At 44.7% G+C, this 17,166-nt stretch overlaps 1 pseudogene; it reads right to left on the bottom strand.

Moving 5' to 3' along the window:
• LOC119403479 (luciferin 4-monooxygenase-like) overlaps window positions 1–15,957 on the bottom strand; it is a 45,628-nt pseudogene extending 29,671 nt beyond the window's left edge.
• Between the last annotated feature and the right edge of the window lie 1,209 nt (window positions 15,958–17,166).

Below are 17,166 nucleotides of genomic sequence, written 5' to 3'. Positions count from 1 at the left end.
TGGATACCTGAAAAGAACATTGGGCAAATCTACGAATAATATAAAATTGTTGGCCTAAAAGACATTTATAAGACCATTACTAGAATACGCTCCTCCTGTCTGGGGCCCTTACGCCCACTCATACGTAAGCGAAATCGAAAACATACAGTGAAAAGCAGTCAGAGAAGCAGTCAGGACGCGAAACTCGAAACTCTAGGAATGCGACGCTATCGAGAGAGGCTCAAGATGTTATACGTAATTTATCGCGAACATGTTAAAATACATAAGAAATTGTGTATTAAACCGTGTAGCCGGCGCCCAACCCGTTCATCTCATTCGTTCAAGTTAATCGAATATTCGTGCTGAAACCAACACAGTCAAACAGTTGTTTTCCCCCTGTACAATACCTGAATGGAACGCATTGCCCGAAAATGTACTGCACAGCCCAACCATGTCGTCGTTCGTGCAAGCTGTAGCTAATCTATGACCTGAGATGTTTACCATACCGTCTGTCGCTTTCCAGATGGCGTGCCATATTAAAGGAAAAGCAAAAAAACACCCCTCTTTTCGTTGTTGAGCAGACTACTGTGCGAACATGCGCTCTTTTGCACATTCTTGTCTTTTTTTCCTTGTAGTTATTTTTATTTGTCCTAAACTGCCAATATTTCCTTATGTGATCTCTGTATTTTCTTGCCAGTGTTTTCACTTGTATTATTGTGTGTGTTTTACGGGATTCTATTGTTTCTTGTGTTTCGCATGCTGTAAAGATTGTTCAGCACTGTTTTCAGTTTTATTTCGCAGATTTGTTTCGAATTGTTTTCACTGATTGTTCAATATTTTATTTTGTACAATCCACTCCTGCCTATGGCTTGTAAAACAAGCTGGCAGTATTAAAGAAAATGAATAAAAAATCTGGTGACGTAGAGCGTTCTTTAATGACACATTCACTAACGCGCAATCTTTTAACAATTTTTACAAGTGACGCCGGCAAGTGACCCCGATAAAAGATCAGATTGCCATATTACGAACGGCTGATCGCCGGCAAGCCCACGATCGAGAGAGCGTCATTGCTGGAAAAACGGAGTATGCAAGTACGTACGAATGTGGACCGGCGCACCTCCGGGGGCCGCATTTCTCTACGCCCGCCGGCTCCGGTTTTGCGTGTACGACGCCGAAATCTGTGAGTTACAAAAGGTTCGCTTAAAAATTAGGGGACGCTTAAACTTCGACTTTAAGAGCTGAACGCGATAGCGATATCCGGCCCCATCCTCATCGTGCTCTATTTCGCTTGTCATTATGTTCAACTGCCCGGTCTCTCTTTCTCTCTCGCACACACACACACACACACACACACACACACACACACACACACACACACACACACACACACACACACCACACACACACACAACACACACACACCACACACACACACACACACCACACACACACACACACACACACACACACACACCACACACACACACACACACGCTCGACATACCTAGAGTAAAGGTAAAGGTTTCCGCCCTTTTTAACAGCACTTTTGTGACAACAGTGTACCCACTACGTGCAAGAGAATGCGCACACTAATGTGTATGCTCTTTCTAATGGGTGGCAGGCTTCAAACCAGCAGCAATTACGCGCGTGATACTTTTTCGAAGTTGCGATGTACCGACTACGTGTTCGTAAGGGAATACGCGAAGTAATGTGTGTACCTTTTGTAATGGGTGGCCGGCTTTAAACAACCAACTCGTTATGCAGTTCACATGGTTCACATGGCAGTTCACAATATACGCTTGTACCCCGTTTTACTGCGATATTATATCTCGTACTGTGACACCTGTACTCAGACGCGCATGTTTGTGAAGCATTAAAGTTCATTTCAGTGCAGTTCCAAGCAATGTAGTGGCTCTGTGGTTGAACACCTGCTTGCCACGCAGACGACCTGGGTGCGATTCTCACTCGAACCTAAGATTTTCTTTTCTTTTATACACGATGATGATTTTTCGCTCACAACCAACGACGCTGACACTGAAATTTCTGCGGAACGAGCTCTTTAACGCTATCGCGTTAAAATGGCAATTACGCTTTTACTGCGAAATACGGAAGAGTGCTCGCACGAGAAATGGATGTACAGTGCGCTCAATATGACTTGCAACACGGGTGCGCGTGGCTTCAAGAGCTTAAAGGTTGCGCATGGCTTCAACTTGCCCTAATTTCCACAAGTAAATGACATTCTCTAATTCGGGATCATCCCCGAACGATGGAACAGTGTTTAGTTGTAGAAATAAGGGCTGGTGGAAGCTATGTGTGATGCTGGAGCTGGTGAAGCCACGCGCTCCCGTGTTGCAAGTCATATTGAGCGTGACTGTACACTGAACATGTTATATCGCTGAAGCCAGCTTTTCACTGTATGAAAGGCTGACCTTCGTAAGGTGCTCGCGAACTGATACCCGCGCCACAGGGGCACAAAAATGGCATTCAGTATTAAGGCATTAAGTTCCTGAATGACATTTTTTTTCGGCCGAGCTGCCGCACGTCTAAATTTAATGGCATTTGATGTGATGTCAATAACAGTGACTTTTAAAATAAGCAATTTTAGGTTTATAATATATGAACACGCATTTTAAGAACTCTACTCTGCTTTCACGAATAGTGAAATGTAGAAGTCAGCATATTGTGGTGCCATTAGCTTGAGTTTATTCCTGTGTTTTAAAAAATTTCTGTTGTTGAACAACATTTCTGCATGTTGAATCCGAAGCTTAGAATCTGACATGGCGCCTGTCATGTCGAAGCCGTAGCATTTATGAAGTGAATTTCGCTGTGATGCAACTGGGGAAATATCATGCTATGTGTAAAAGGTTATGTATAAAATATTTTTGACGCGATAGATGCTATTTCAAATGTTTTATATGTATTGCACTGAGCAAGCTTTGGCATTAAGAGTATGCATTTCTCAGTCGAAGGAGTTCTAGCGAAGACATTAGGTGACGAATGGCATTAAGACGAATACCATTTAATTTTCCGGTGTGGCACCACGGAAATGGCAATAAATATTGAGGCATTAGGAAGTTAATGCCATTTTCTGTGCCCGTGTGGCACGGGTATAATGCCAACATGTCGAAGCATTTTAAGCACCGATATTCCTTGTTCGCTCTTCGTACATGAGAGCCTTGATGTTTTTGCGAACTTTTGCTTTAGGTGCTTACAATAACCTCTTCAAGCTTCACAGGAGAACTTCATTAGCCTGCGCAACTGTTGCAATATGAGCAGCATGAAATAATTTCAGTGGATTACCTTGAACTTGTACTTCTTATGTATGTTCAGAATCATCTCAGAATTCTGCTTCTCAGTTAGGATGTAGTCCGGGTGGCTATCTTCTACGTGATGTAGCACTTCTCCTGCGAGTAAAAAAAAGAATAATGGAGTATGGTAGGATAAATTTTACTTAGGTTCTGAAGATCAACCCTTAGGCTGACGCAGGCGGCTCCCTCGTCGGGACAGTAAGGTTTAACCTTATCGCCATGTCGTGGGCCTTCTGGACGGCCTGTACTTGATCTAAAAGAGCTCCACTGTAAAGGACTCTTTTCCACTAGTCTTGTCACAGTATGTGAAAACCCCAGGACACGGCCAAAGCGTATGATCCAGAGTAATGATGGCATTACACTTCTCGCAATTGATTTCTACATCTCTTTCTGGATATATCTTGTTAATAAAGTTTGGATTCGGGTAGGTTCTTGCCTGTAACAATATCAGAGTCACCGCTTGAGCTCTATTGAGCTTAGCGTATGGCACAGGGAATTCCCTTCTGTTCATGTAGTACTGCTTTGTGACTTCATTATATGTAAGTTATCGGCCGCTGTTCTCCTCCTGCATATTATTGGGATTCCGGTCGCGTAGTGCACGGATAGAAAGTCCTCATGCAGCTGCATCAGCAATCTCGCTTAAATTCTTCCGAGATGGATCGATAGACCCCATGTGTGCAGGAAACCAGCGGATTTCGATCTCTTGGCTGTCCATCTCTCTAATAAGCTGGGCAGCCCTTTTGGTTACAAAGCCTTTGGTGAAGGGTCCAATAGCCATCTTAGGGTCACTGTAAATTCGCGTCCACTTATTATTCCTTAAAGCCAATGCTATTGCCACTTGTTCCGCGACTGTCGCGTCTTCAGTCATGTTTGTAATAGCATCCTGAGTGAGTCCACCTGCATGTACTACTATCGCCGTAAAGGCTTTCTTTCCTTTGACCCATGCAGCATCTAGAAAATTCGTATGTTCTCTGTCCTGTTCTGTTTCCTGTAGGAGAGCTTTGGCCTTTTTCCTTCTTTCCTGGTTGTGAGAACGGAGTACTGGCGCTAATATTTCGTAACCCTTTGCTACTCGGCAACACGGCGTCCTCATTTAGAGAAGCAACTTACTTTTGCCATTTATGAGCACAATTGGCAAGGAACAGAAAGCAAACACTAAACTAATGGTAAATTGAGGATTCTTGTTGCGTCACGTTACTTTGTGTCACTTCTGGTTGAAGTATTTTGCTACACCCGATCGCTTTCTTGAAGGCAGTACCGTGTTTAACGAGACCATGGACGTGGAACGTTTTGGCAGGAATTCCAAAACATTTCTTTTACCCTTATAGGAACGCTTGCTGTCATCAGATAACTACCGCATATAATTTGAGTGGGTCGTTTAATTCCGTTTATGGAGAAACATAGCATGACTGACTGTAGCATAGTTAGGTCATTACTGACGTTGTAAATACAGTTAATTGCTGTAAAATACCGTGTAATTTATTCTAACATTTCTACTTGCTTAGAATTTGGTCTCCCGTACCTTGGCATCAAATTATGTAGAGTTTGTGTATTTATCGACACTCGATCATAATGCGGGTCGCAAAAGCGTAAGAGAGATGTGCTTCGATCAAACATCAGAAGAACGTTAGTTAGTTGGTTTCAGTGGCGTAGCCAGGGGGAGGGGGCAAACCGGGCCCGTGCACCCTCCGAAATTCTTTTTTTGCAATGGTATACAGAGGTCAAAATGACACTCGATCACATCTGCCTGCCCGACCCCCACTTCACTTCAGCTCAAGGAGGTGCCCCCCCCCCCCTCCGAAAAAAATTTCTGGCTACGCCCGTGGTTGGTTTAGGTAGTTTAACGTCCCAAAGTGACGTAAGCTATGATAGACACCGTATTGAAGGTGGTCCTATTATTTTGACTACCTGGCCTTCTCTAACGAGTGCTGGCATCGTAGAGCACACGGGCCTCTAGCATTTCGCCTCCACCGAAATGCGATCTCAGCAGCCGGGATTGAATTCGCGCCTTTCGGGACAGAAGCCGAGCAACGTACCACTTGGCCACTTTGGTGGCTAGACATAGTGTAATATGATTAATTTGCCTATGAAGAGAGGAGCTGTTTAAGCTTTTCGTTTGTCCGTATCGCCTAGACAAGAAAATATGCCTGGCTATGACGTCACTGCTCGTTTCCTAGCAACCACTTGGCACAGCTGTGTATGGCATGGTATAGCAAGGGGTAGGAAGGGGAAGTGAGGGTGAGGAGGAGTGATGTGAGGGCGAGAAGGAAAGAAAGGAGGAGGGGAGAGGATAACGCATAGCAAAGGTTTGTATAGCATAGTAGAGCAAGGAGTGGGAAAGAAGTAGGGGTGAGTAGGAGGGGAGAGGGTAAAAGCTAGGATAGCCGTGCAAAGTATAGTATAGCAAGAGATAGGAAGTAAAAGTGAGGGTGAGGAGGCGGGAAATAAGGGGGTAAGGCCACCAGCGCCGCCGCTTCAGTTTTCGTACCACTAGCGCGCAGCTACTTCAGAGAGAGAGAGAGAATAAACGTTTATTGTGAGCTAGCGCACTATGCGCTCAAGATGAGCGGCCTTCTTATTCCATGTAGCCGCGGGCCTTCGCTATGTCTCGTGCATGTTGAACCAGGCTCCGCTGATTCTTCTGTCTGGGTCCGATATCTTGGCCTCCCACTGTTAATGTATAGGTGCTAGGTTTTTGTATGAAACCTATACAATATGGCATAGAGTGCCATGGATATCGCAGTACTTCCAGATGTACGAGTGCTCCGTCGGTGAGATTCAGTGAAGTAGTGTACCGTGGGTGTAAGTGTTCATTTGTAATTTCCTGGGGGTTACTGCCTCTTCCCTAATTAGACTGGGGTGATATGGCGCATAAATTATTCTGCCTATTTTGTAGTGCTGCAAGATATCGCTGTACTTTTGGGTACATCTTCGTTCCTCCTTAGCGCGTCTTGTGGGGAGGCCCGGTGAACATGAAGCGTCGGCTGTCTCATTTCCCATCAGAGATTCGTGACATCGGGAAACGTTCATCGGTACGTTTCTGGTAGGTTCTTCTTTGCTGTCGCTGTGAGAACTTCTAATGCCTGAAAATTCTTCCCTTCTGAAATTTTTGACAAGGTGCTTGATAATCGGTTAGTATTACTGCTCCCTCATCACAGGTTGAGATGGCCAGAACTATGGCTGTTTCTTTTGCCGTATCGATTTCTGTAGTTAAGATGCTAGCTGCCGTTCTCTCTTTGCCGCCGCTGTCGACTACGTTGACAGCATGAGCGGGGATTCTTGAATATTTCGCTTCATCGGTGTATTTTGTGTGCGGATTTCGGCCGTAGACTGGATGGAGTTTCTCTGTTATAGAATTTCTTTTCTCAGATAGTATGTAGGTTGCATATTTCATGGGATGGGGGCTACGGAGATGTACTGTCGAATTGTTGCTGAGGTAATCCTTTTCTCGTCACATTGTTGCGTGGCTTCAGTATAGCCCAATCCTCGAAGTGTCGCCCGTCCTGTTTCAGTAAGGCTTAAGACGTTCGAGCTGAATTACTTTGTGTGGCTCCACGAACACCTAACCTACCAGGTGTTGTGGAGACCAAAGCATAGTAATCGCTGTGTGGAATCACATTAAGAGATCCCTATGGCTGTCTTGGTGGCCTTTCGGATGAATATATTAAGTTTTTCAATTTCTGAATCCTTGAGGTCTAAGTAAGGGGTCGCACAAGTAATTCTACTGATGATGAACGTTATGTTTATTTTGGTTATGCCTTGTTCTTTGAAGCCGTGACTTTTGTTTGTTACCAGTCGTACCAAGTGCGAGACTTGCGTGACGGTTTCTTGACGTTTAGTAAGCGGCCTGCGCCCCATCCGTCCTTGTGGATGTGTAGAACAAGGCCTCTGAGCAAGTCAACTTTAGGAATCCGTACTCCATTCAACCTGTTCATCTAGAAGAGTGGGACGGGGTGCGTTAGCGAACCTTCCGTCACTCTCTATTCGAATGAATTTAGGTACCTGGACACGTGTAGGAGATACAATGTCTGTTATCATTTTAATTTCTTGTTTTTTTTTTCATTGAACGCATCTGCGCATGTATCAAAGGTATATCATGGCGACGTTGTGGAATAAACAGTTGTAAATAGCACTTGTCCGTTGTGTATCTTTCTTGTGTGCTGTGTTTTTCTTGCGCTAATAATTTTTGTAAGTATGAACCAACTAGGCCCTCAAAAAGTCCTATGAATAAGCAGTGGCATGGCCAGAAGCTTTTTTTTGGGAGGCAGGCATGGCCCTTGATCCAACGTGGGGTCCGGACAGGTAAGTGTGGTCGAGTGTCATTTTGTGCTCTGTATCCCATAGCAGAGAAAAGATTTCGGGGGGGGGGGGGAGCACGGGCCCGGTGTGCCCCCCCCCCCCTTGGCTACGCCACTGTGAAGAAGTATCTATTTCTCGCGAATATTCACTGGGTAGTCTGGTGCATTCGCAAGCCGACATTGCTTAGAAGAACATCGTTCTGGCAATGTAGTTAAAATAACTTCTATAAACAATATTGCTTTTACTGGCATAGACTACGCTTGGTTTGGCCTTTCTATTTTGTTTTTTGCACGTTGTTGTGGCAAATATGCAACGTTCTTCTAATGCCAAGACCTAATGAGTAAGTTACTGCGAGAATGAAAATGACATTATCATAACATGATGCAAAAAGCAAACGTATGTAGACACGCAAGAAATAGAATTTTTTCATTGCATGAAAGATGTACACACCCTTTTTTTTAAAAATTAGGAATCGTAGGTGCAGTACATGCTCCCAGCTCATGGATCTCGAACAAGAAAGTGTCGCAAAAGAACAGTTCTCCGTTTCGTTGTTGCGCTGAGCGTGTGAAAGTTCCGTTTTCCTTTATTTCTTTTTTTGGACAACACTCTGTGGATAGCCCGTTTAAATAATTATGAAAGTGCAGCGATTCACAAGTTTTACCTAGCGTAATGTGTCTGACGAGTAGCGTGTTTATAACAGCCGCTTTTTGCGCATGAATGCTTGTCAGCAGCACTTCCATGCGGAAGACTTCACCACAACGCCGCCATATCACACTGAACAAGCAGGAAGGGTACTAGAAGTAGATCAGCAGATACGGCAGCTGAAGCTAAATGGTGTACCTTCTATCTTAAGCTTGCATGCGCAAAACCATCTACAGATATGCGCAAAACCGTCTACAACGTGCGCAAAACCGTCTACAGAGCGCGCGTAGCGCGCACATGATCCCAAATAGGCAGTTCTTGGGAGCGGCGCCGCGCGACCTCGTGTTTGTCAATTTCAGGCTAGATCCGATCGAAGAGCCATTGGTTCTACATTTCACAGACCACAAAGCAATAATAATGAAGGCAAAACGGAATCCACTACTGAACACGACAGACGAGTTATGACCAATAAAACACATTGTATATAACTGTGCGCACGCATTGTCACTCATTTACATGCGCGAGTGATCAGTGTCACGGGATATTCACGGCTACCGAACAATCCCCAGTGCTTCGCCCACTCATCATCATTCACTTCGTGAATATGCGTGGATTTTTCAAACAATTCCTGTTTTACGGTTATTAGGAACGGCTCACCGCTCTCACATAGTAAAGTGCCCAGTACTCTGCATCATCCCCCAATTTTCTAAACACTTCTTGTTTTACGGCTATTAGGAAGACATAACCGCTCTCCAGTAATAGAGTGCGTAGTACTCTGGATCGTCCGCACTGTTTTTCAAACAGTTCTTGTTTTACGTGTATTAGGAACAGCTCATTGCTCTCTCTCCGCGGTAACGCAATACCACTGGTTTACCACGGTGGCAGGAAGGATGCGAGAATTATGTTCGTCTGGTAGAAGAAATTACGACCCATCTGCAAAGACGTGTTGTCATTTGTTTACTGCGACACTGTAGTACTTAGAAGCCGAATAGTCGGACAACAAAATAGATGATGTAGTTGAAAGTATAAAAGAGGACAAACGCAGGGACACAAACCATATGCCTACTTGCCGCAGCGACGACAGTGTCCTGCTTTCTTTTTGCAGAACCCCGGCACTGTCCTATACACCTAATTAAGACACCGCGTAATCGCGTAGACCATAGGGTATTGCCGTAGTGGCGCATGATTTTTAATAGGTAATGGCCCACGAATGGTAACTCATTAGTAAAGAGAGCAGACAGCAAAAATAGGTCACAATTACCGATATAAGTGAATCCACCTTACGTTCTGGTAGTGTTGGTTTCATCAAGACGACAGCGGCGCCAAGACAGCACAGGGAGTAGGCAGCGACGAGTGATTCGGCAGAATTCGAGACGTTAACGCACACCCTGCTCCCACAGGATACGCCATGCCGCTGGAATCCGTTGGCGTACCGCTCCATAAGAGAGAGAACGGCTGGAAAGGTCAACCGTTCACCACTCCGTACCTGCGTGTCGGTGTGAAAGGTTTGTATGAGACTAAGCAACTTTAAATCAATCCTTTCATTACCTAAGGTAAGCCGCACTTCATTTGAGTGCGTAGCAACAGGACTGAGTACAATCAAGACAGATCCCGCAAAAGCAACAGATCGTTCGACACGTCATGGTATTAGGCATGCTATTTTTGCACGTTTCTTCATCGCAAAGTAGGGCACACAATCAAAACACTGTGTCTGTGACCAACGTGACCCTAACAATAACGTTTGTAACAATACAGTTTGAGAATTGGGGACCGAAGACGCTGGGCCCCCAAGCTGCGTTGGGCAGCCTGCTCTTGCGTTCGGATGATCAGCAGAGTTTGAGAATTGGGCCGAATGCAGGCTGCATTGGATGGATGGATGGATGGATGCTATGAGCGTCCCCTTTATAACGGGGCGGTGACATGTATGCCACCATGCTCGAAGAAAAAAGAAAAAAAACTTCCTTGTTTCATGCTGGCCTGATACCTAATCTACATTGGTTAAATCTATGTTTTTATACCAAAAAATTATAAATTCACGGTCTATCTCTCTGCCTCTTAAGGCAGAATGACCTTATTTTTTTCCCATTATTTATTTTTGTACTTTATCTCTACTTTTCTGCCACCAATACTCTAACCGTCTCTTACTTATTTCTATCGCGGACGTGTTCACCTTTCCATTGTTGTCCCTAAAACCCAAGGCTTCATGTAGACTCGTGCCCACAAGTATACCTGGGTGAATATCGCCACATTCAATCATTACATGTTCCATCGTTTCCTTAGGTCCCCCGCAGCATGTACATTGTTCTTCTTCGTTACTGAATCTCGCTTTATAACTACGCGTTCTAAGGCAGCCCGACCTTGCTTCAAACAGTAAAGCGCTTCCCCTTGAATTATCATAAAACATTTCCCTCCTTATTTCGTTTTTTTCGTTTCGGTAGTTACTCAGAGCCGGCTTCTTTTCCATCGCTGCCATCCAATAAGTCCTCTCCGCCTCTCTGACCTTCCGCTTAATGCTCCTTGTTGCCATATCGCTCGCACTGCTCGCCGTATATTTACTGGTGAGCCTCCTAGTTCTTTTTCTCCACTGCGTGTGAACGCTTTTTTATACCAATACCTGAAAACCTTCTCTGCCCATCTACTCCTCTTCATTTTCCTCAGCCTCTCTTCGAATCTCATTTTGCTCTGAGCTTCCCTCACTTCAAAGCCTGTCCATCCCATATCACCCTTTACAGCCTCATTTGTCGTCTTCCCGTGAGCGCCCAACGCGAGGCGGCCCACCGTCCTTTGATTTACATCCATTCCTGATTGTACCTCTGACTTCATGCACACCACTGAGTTCCCAAATGTAAGCCCCGGGACCATCACACCCTTCCACAGCCCTCGAAGCACCTCGTACCTATTGTATCTCCATAAAGCTCTGTGCTTCATAATTGCAACATTCCTCTTTCTTTTTGCTACCGATGCTTTCTCTTGTACCTCCATATATCTATCCCCCTCATTTACCCATACTCCTAGGTACTTGTACTCGCTTACCCTCGGTATTTTTTGGCCCTGTATGAAGACCGCATGGTCGTCGTGATCACTGAATACCATCTATCCACATTTTGTTGCACTAAATCCTAGTCCTAGAGCCTCACATTCCCTTCCGCATATATCTGCCAGTCGCTGTATATCATCTTGACTGTCCGCAAATAAGACAATATCATCAGCATAAAATAGACCTGGAAGCTTCTGCTCAACGATCGTGCCGACCTGTTTGTGCGACAAAATAAATCCAATTTTGCTACCTTATAGCGCTTTTTCCATCCTCACCGTGTACAGCATGAATAACAGCGGGGACAAAGGACATCCCTGTCTCAGCCCCTTGCTAATTTCAACGCTGTCCTTGCTACTTATTCCTTCCCATTCTATACAAACTGTATTTTCTCGGTATATTTCCCTCAAAAGCTGTATACAGTCGTCCCCTATGCCCACTTCTTTCAATATATCCCACAAAATTTCCTGATTAACGTTGTCATACGCCCCGGTGATATCTAGATAAGCTACGTATAAGGGCCTGTTTTCTATTTTCGATATTTCTATACACTGGGTAAGAACAAACAGATTATTGTCTAACCGCCTGTCGATTCGAAATTCATTCTGAAGTTCTCCCAAAATATCATTTTGTTCTACCCACGCTTCTATTTTTAATTTTACTGCCTGCATCGCCATCCTGTATAGCACCGATGTAATGGTTAGCGGTCTATACGAGCGAATGTTATCCTTTTCTCCCCATCCTTTATAGATTAAGTTCATTCTACTTTTTCGCCAACTGTCTGGTATTTCCCTCTCCTGTAAGCACTTTTCTACGGCTTTCAGCAGTGCTTCTTTAGTGTTATGTCCGAGTTCGTTAATGAGGCTGACGGGAACCCCATCTAAGCCCGGAGTAGTGGGCTTAGGAATTTTTCCTTCGGCCTTCTTCCAATTGAAATTCTCTAGTACTACATCTTCGTCAGTTGCACTCCTTTGCGTACTTTTACTCACCGGGGGAATCCCCTGGGTGACCTTTTTAAACGAATCGGCTGTTATCTTTCGGATGTAACCTAGCGCTTCATGCCCTTCCAATTGATTTCCTCCTTCATCTACCATATGTTGTTGCATTGTGACAGACTTCCTACCTAGCGCTTTTAGGTGGCTCCAAAATATCCTAGGTGCGGCCTTCTTCTTTTCGCGAATCTCTGTCATCCAGCGTTCACTTTCACCTTTAATTTTTGCATCGACTAATTTCTGCACAATGGATTTTTGCTCTCTATATATTTCCCATAATTGGTTGACTTCGTCCTGTGGCCGCTTCTCCTTTTTTGCCTGTCTGTGCTCCCGTGATGCCTCACGTCGCTTCTCGATCGCCTCCCGGATTTCTTTGTTCCACCAACTTTTTGGCTTTCTCTTTCCTTTCCAACAAATAGTTGTCTTCTCTTTTTCCATTTCCTTCGTGATTACATGTAGCAGCTCACTATACTTCCAGTCTTTGCCTGGTAGTTCGTCTACTTTTTCCTCGACTCTTGCGGCTATATTTGTTATTTGTTTGTCATTTAGATACAAGCTGCCAAACTTTGATTCTATGTTCATATTTTCAGTTTTATATCCCATTTGTAATATTATGCGTTTATGATCACTACCCACGCTGTTAATGCCTTCCTCGTCTATTCTCATCTCTCTAAGTTTGTCATATATTCCTTCTGTCATCAGACAATAATCAATGCTCGATTGTCTGTTTCCGACTTCCCATGTGATCTGCCCCTCACACTTAGGCCCCACGTTAACTATCTCAAGACTATTGGCATCTTCGACAAATCGCACTGGTGCGCACCGGGGCGCCCTGGTGCGCCGTTTCGTCCAATCGTCGTAGCGCCTGGGTGCCCCGGTGCGCACCGGTGCGATTTGTCGAAGATGACATATGTTGCTCGTGAGCCGGGTGAAGCGCACGGAGCGCCACATGTGGCGAAATTGAAATCATGCGACACGTGGTTCATACTGCGCCGCGGCGCGCGCTGCGTTTGTGTCGTCTCGCTCGTGACCCAAGACGCTTTGGCGACCCACGCTAGTTTTCGGTGCGTCTTGGGTCAACGCGAGCACAAGAGCCCAGGAGTGGCTTGGGTTCTGCGCATGCGCCCTGGCGGCTCACAAGCTTTTTGGGTCCCCAAGCTTTTTGGGGCCCCAATTCTCAAACTCTCTAGCAATTCGACGCATAGTAACGCATGCATCAGGGCCCGTAATCCCAAAACCGTCTTACGCTAAAAATGTTGTTAAGAGAATATTCGAGACAATCACAGTGTAGGACATACCATTAGCGAAGCTGTCTGACCAATGGGAAAACGCACTGGCGGAAGAGAAGTTTTGTGAATTGGGCCCCAGGTAATCACTTAAGTTATTACTTTCCTTATTATCATTCTGTTTCTTTCTGTATTGACGAACACACCACAGAATGATTCGTAAAGCAAAATATATTTGTTGGATATCTAAGGCTGTGCACCTTAGGGTTCGTTCTGGGTCCTCTCTCGCGCTATGAGTGTGTTCCGAATATAATCAGTATTGTACATTTTGGGGGCTTATTGGCCACAGTGGCGGAATCGGTATCACGCGAATGTGAACCGTACCTTCACAGAAGTACTAGAATGTTTGTTGCAGATTGATATATGAGAGTTCGTACAATATCTATCAGTGTTTCGCAGCCAATAGCACCGTTCTGACTATGCCAGTGCTCCAGAAGAAACATCCTATCCGAGCTTTTATATAATGAATACGGTACGCGTCGACATGCGTGTTATGTCATGTCATTTACGTATGCGTAAATGACATGACATGCGTGTTGGATACTCCTACTCCAACGACAACAACAACAAAAAAACTGCAATACGTCCTAATTAATGGCATTCATGCATGTGATGTATAAAATGAATGTTATGTCAATCATGTCATGACATGTAATTTTAACGCTGTTACAATGAATTCAGGCAAATGTTGACGCATATCATGTTAATCAAACGACCATGACGGCTTTGCAACGTTTGCGTCGTGCCATGCGTGTCAATCATGACATGATAGAGATGACATGCATATAATGCTGTTCTTTACGTTACCTGTCATTTATGTTTGTTAAGAAGTTCACGTCATGTGATGCACAATATAGTACATAAAGCAGTATTGAAACGACCACCGTCACATCTCGACAGCATCTTGACATTTGTGTCATGACGTATACAGCATGCATGTCAAGCTATTCACGTCTTCACTACTCATTCGTGTGGGTCATACATTGATTTAATACCACAACAGTTTTGTACAAATCAACTTAACGGATCAAGTTTGTTCACGTTGCCTTGATGCATTTCTATGTACGTTCACCTTTCCTGCCTGGGCCCGTTTTTGGGCCTGCAGTATTCTGTAAATAAAGAAATAAACTACGAAAGCCCCAAGACCTAGGCGGATAGGTAGATCGATAGATAGATGCGGTCCATTTGCTACCGAATCACCATAATACGCTTTGAATGTAATAGATACAGTGTCATGTATGCTTAGAATTGTGGCTGTAGACAATTTTATAATATAACACATTGGCTAGATTTTATCTGGTTCACCAACGCCTTTCTTTCTTTTTAACGGACTGGGGAGAAAGAGGTGAAAGAACGGCTGTGCCTACAGATTTTCGATAACGAGGAGTGGCTTGAGTACGATCGTTGGTTTCAATATCGCAAATAAGCGTGCTCTTAGTATGCATTAATCAAGTTAATTATAACGCTTCACATAATTTCACGAATTACTTTCAAAATTATCTTGCCGACGAAATTCATTTAACGCCTAGTTTCCTTTGCTGCAAAATTGGCAGGGCCTGGAAACAACAGCTTTCTTTAAACGCGTTGCATTGAATGGTGGTTAGCAGGATATTCACTGTTCCTTAAAAAATCTGTGCGCAGTGGTTTTTTTCTTGCCCTTTTGCGGCATAATATTTATTGGCGATATGCATAATCATCGGTGGTAGTTTGTGGACTCAAGCGTTTTTGAAGGGCAGATAGCAATTATTTTACTATTGTGTGCAACTGGAAACGGAGAAATATGGGAGTGCATTAGATGTTGGCAGTCAAAGCTGAGCGTAATAAATACTCGTGGACGACATATCGTAGACGACATAGATGGAAAGAAGGAGGGATACTTTATCATATTTAGGCGCAATCTACGAGGCGCTTCTTCCTGGAAAGATAGAAAACGTTCACATACTTAAAATTCGTTAACGAAAAGGCGCACAGGCCTGCAACGTTGCTCTCAGCGCTTTACGCTGCTATGTGATCAGCTCAGATCGTAGTTCGCGAAATGCACAATCGCAAAAATTCTTCAACGAACCAGTACTTATCCATACTAAACGCTTACTTGAAGGAAGGGAGGAAGCAAACAGAAAGGCAGGGAGTTTAACCAGGAAAGCTTCCGGTTGGCTACCCTACACTTGGTGATTATGGAAGGGAAGTAGACAGATGAGAGAGAGAGAGAGAGAGGAGTGAATAGAAGAGAGGAAAGAAAAAGAAATGCCGTGAACATCACTGGAATTGGTCAAGAAAGCAACACCTACCAGTGCTGGTTGATCAGCATGTTGTAGGAAACGCCTCGTGACGAGCTGGTAGAAAGATTCATTTTGGGGCAGCTCTATAGGTGGGTAAGGTGAGGACACCACGCCGTCCTTGATGGGTGTTCGCGTCATATCCGTGCCCCGCAAGCCTCTTCCGGGCCTTTCACTGCCTACTAGTTCTCTTGATCTGAAAAGTATAACATGTACCATTCTGGCGATTAGTGCAAAACAATTTTAGAACCGTAGGTGTGCGCTATGGGAAGGCCTGGTAGCTGTATGCCTCTGCCCCCTAACCTCCACAATGCCCTTCCTCCCCCTATAAGTCACCGTCTGAGGGGGGATGTCCTACGGAAATTCAGTCTTGCAACTACGCATGGAACCTCATATATAGCTCAATTGATGAAGAAGAGCCTTTTAAAAAACCTTCCGCGAACGTACTTGGGCTTTCCTCGCTCCTAATTCAAGGCAAAATATCGAACGGATTTGGGACGAAAACTAAGAAGCCTTTTATGAAACTCTTCTACCCGCAGTTGCTTGACGCACCTGGCTGTTGTTGCTAGCTGATCGTAGATACAGCCAACATGTACATGCAAGGGGCTTGCTCTCTCCTGGTAGAGTCTGCGCTGGAAAAAGTCATTTATATGTTTTTCCTGGTACAGCGGTAGAAAAGAACGTCTATCTCGCCATTCATTTCACCTCTTTTCCTTTCAGGGAACGTTCATTTACGAACAGAGATAAGTCGAGCAGTACAGGAGAGCCGCTGTTCCTGACGCTAATCTACAAAGAGACATATGAGCCGAGGAGGGCAGGACAGCCGCTTATTATTCTCAGTGATGTGTCATGACATCGCTTAGAATTAGGAAAATTTAAAGGTTTAGCAAAATAACTTAGGTTAATTGGCTTATGGGTAGGCTCCCACACGAAATAAGCCACGTTGTTTGAGTAAGTGGGCTTTCCTTGTTCCCTTTTTCCGTGGAGGGTTTCATGGGCGGCGTGTGAGAGATTAATAATAATAATATCTGGGGTTTAACGTCCCAAAACCACGATATGATTATGAGAGACGCCGTAGTGGAGGGCTCCGGAAATTTCGACCACCTGGGGTTCTTTAACGTGCACCTAAATCTAAGTACACGGGCCTCAAACATTTTCGCCTCAATCGAAAATGCAGCCGCCGCGGCCGGGATTCGATCCCGCGACCTTCAGGTCAGCAGTCGAGCGCCATAACCACTAGACCACCGTGGTGGGGGCGTGTGAGAGAAGGCACTGTATATGTGTAGTACTCTTTCCCCCTTTCCCACGCCAAGGCGAGACCTCGCGCACGCCTGTGCTCTCGGCATGAAG

The sequence above is a fragment of the Rhipicephalus sanguineus genome, chromosome 8 (genome assembly GCF_013339695.2).
Source record: "Rhipicephalus sanguineus isolate Rsan-2018 chromosome 8, BIME_Rsan_1.4, whole genome shotgun sequence".
NCBI classification, from domain to species: domain Eukaryota; kingdom Metazoa; phylum Arthropoda; class Arachnida; order Ixodida; family Ixodidae; genus Rhipicephalus; species Rhipicephalus sanguineus.
This window is presented reverse-complemented; position numbering and strand designations above follow the sequence as displayed.